Source organism: Cebus imitator, unplaced genomic scaffold, assembly GCF_001604975.1.
Source record: "Cebus imitator isolate Cc_AM_T3 unplaced genomic scaffold, Cebus_imitator-1.0 Scaffold54, whole genome shotgun sequence".
Classification (NCBI taxonomy): domain Eukaryota; kingdom Metazoa; phylum Chordata; class Mammalia; order Primates; family Cebidae; genus Cebus; species Cebus imitator.
In genome coordinates this window covers 1,798,637-1,801,363 of record NW_016107369.1, presented here as the reverse complement: position 1 = coordinate 1,801,363, position 2,727 = coordinate 1,798,637, and the positions used below count along the sequence as shown (strand labels likewise).

The 2,727-nt window shown below is 38.0% G+C and overlaps 1 protein-coding gene across 2 annotated transcripts in view; it reads right to left on the bottom strand.

Moving 5' to 3' along the window:
• TMED8 (transmembrane p24 trafficking protein family member 8) overlaps positions 1-2,727 on the bottom strand; it is a 38,657-nt gene that overhangs the window by 22,779 nt on the left and 13,151 nt on the right. The gene's annotated exons all lie outside the window — the stretch shown is intronic.

Genomic DNA, 2,727 nt, shown 5'->3' with positions numbered 1-2,727 from the left:
TTTAGTAGAGACGGGGTTTCACCATGTTGACCAGGATGGTCTCGATCTCTTGACCTCGTGATCCACCCGCCTCGGCCTCCCAAAGTGCTGGGATTACAGGCTTGAGCCACCGCGCCCGGCGGGATTATTTTCTTGATTTCTTTTTTGGATAGGTTGTTACTATGTATAGAAATGCAACTGAATTTTGTACACTGATTTTGTATCCTGTAACTTTATTGATGTCATTTATTAACTCTAAGTTTTTGTGTAGAGTCTTTGAGGTTATTTACATGTGGAATAATGTCATCTGCAAATGGACATAACTTTACCTCTACCATTCAGCTAACTGTATGCCTTTTTTTTTTGTCTGCTTGCTCTTGCTAGCACTTCCAACACTATGTTGAATAGAAGTGGTGAGAGTGGTCATCCTTGCCTTGTGCCAGATCATAGAAAAAAGGTTTTCATTTTTCCACATTAAGACACCGGCTTTGGGTTTTTCATAAGTAGTCTTTATTAGGTTGAGTAAATTTCCTTCTATATCTAAAGTTGTTGCCAGTTTAAAATAAGCTATTCTAATTATAAGATCTTCTATATAAGCCTCATGGTAACCACAAAGCAAAAAATCATGCCAGATAAATAATAAAGAGAAATGAATCAAAGCTCAGCATTATAGAAAATCACCAAATCACAAAGGAAAACAACAGAGAACGAAAGGAACAAAGCTCTACAAAACAATCAGAAAGCAATGAACAAAATACCAGCAGTAAATCCTTACCTATCAATAATAAGCTTGAATGTAAATGGATTAAGTTCTGCAATCAGAAGACACAGAGTGGGTGAATGGATTAAGAAAAAACTAAGATCCAACCTTTATGCTGCCCACAATAGACTCATTTTAGCTTTAAGAATACAGACAGGCCAGGCGCAGTGGCTCGCGCCCATAATCCCTGTACTTTGGAAGGCTGAGGCAGGTGGATCACCTGAAGTCAGGAGTTCAAGGCCAGTCTCGCTAAGATGATGAAACCCTGTCTATACTAAAAATACAAAAAAATTAGCCAGGCATGGTGGCAGGCGCCTATAATCCCAGCTACTCAGGAGGCTGAGGCAGGAGGATCACTTGAACATGGGAGGCGGAGGTTACGGCGAGCTGAGATCTCACCACTGCACCCCAGCCTGGGCAACGAGAGCAAAACTCAGTCTCAAAAACAAAACAAAACAAAACAAAACAAAAACAAACAAAGAAACATACAGGCTGAAAGTGAAAGAACTGAAAAATATATTCCATGTAAACAGTAGCCAAGAAAGAGCAGAGGTGGCTATACTTAGACAAAGTCTAAAAACTGTCACAAGAAACAAAGAAGGCCATTATTTGATGATAAAGGTGTCATGAAGTCATCAAAAGGAAATAACAATTATAATAACTACAAATGCACTCAACATCAGAGCACCTAAAGGTATAAACCAAATTTTAATAGATATGAAGGGGGAAAGAGACAGCAATGTAAGAATAGTAGGGGATTTCAATATCCTACTTTCAAAAACGGATATATCAACTAGACAGAAAATTAATAAGGAAATACTAGACTTGAACTACACTTGGGACCAAATAGGCCCAACAGACATACACAGAACTCTCCATACAACAGTAGCAGAATACACATTCTTCTCTATTGCATAGGTAACATTTTCCAGACTAGATCATATGTTAGGCCACAAAACAAGGCTTAACAAATTTATAACTGAAATCATAACAAGTATTATTTCCAACCACAATGGTAAAAAACTAGAAATCAGTAACAGAAGGAATTCAGGGAAATTCACAAAGATGTGGAAATTGAACAACCTACTTCTGAACTACCAATATATTAGAGAAGAAATCAAAAGAGAAAACATATCTTGAGACAAAAGAGAATGGAAACATAACATACTAAAACCTATGGAATACAGCAAAAGCAAAAGCAATTATAAGAAAGATATTTATAGCAATAAATTCCTGCATTAAAAAAGAAGAGGCCAGGCATGGTGGCTCAGGCCCGTAATCCTAGTACTTTGGGAGTCTGAGACAGGAGGATCACTTGAGTTCCAGGCTGCAGTGAGCCATAATCACACCACTGCACTCCAGCGTGGGTCACAGAGTCAGACCCTGTCTCTAAATAAAAAAAGATCTCAAATAATAATAATAAACAGATCTCAAATAAATAGCCTAACATTCTTCCTCTTTTTTTCTCAAGGATTCCTCCTGCCTCAGCCTCCTGAGTTGCTAGGATTCAGGTGCACACCACCACAGCTAGCTCGTTACTTTTTAAACTGGCATACTTGACTGTGTGGACGTACACCATCCTCATGTCCCTATGATAGACATTAGTATTATTTCCAATCTATTAATATTGCCAAGTGTGCTACAATGCCTTGTGCATATTTCACATTTTTGCCAGTGTATCTTTAGGATAGATTCCTGGGAGTGGAATTTCTGAACCAAATTCTCCACAAGGATCATCTATTTTACATTCACCGCATCAATACATGAGTGCCTGTTTCTCCACACCTGTCACATCAGACTATGTTGTCAAACTGTTGGAAAATTGGAAGAACTTGATATATGAAGAATGGCATATTAATTTTAATTTGCACTTCTCTTATTTTTTTAATGCATTAGAGCATTTCCTTCTCTTCCCTCCCTCCCTCCCTCCCTTTCTCCCTTCCTTCCTTCCTTCTTTTTTTTTTTTTTTTTTTTTTTTTTTGAGTCGG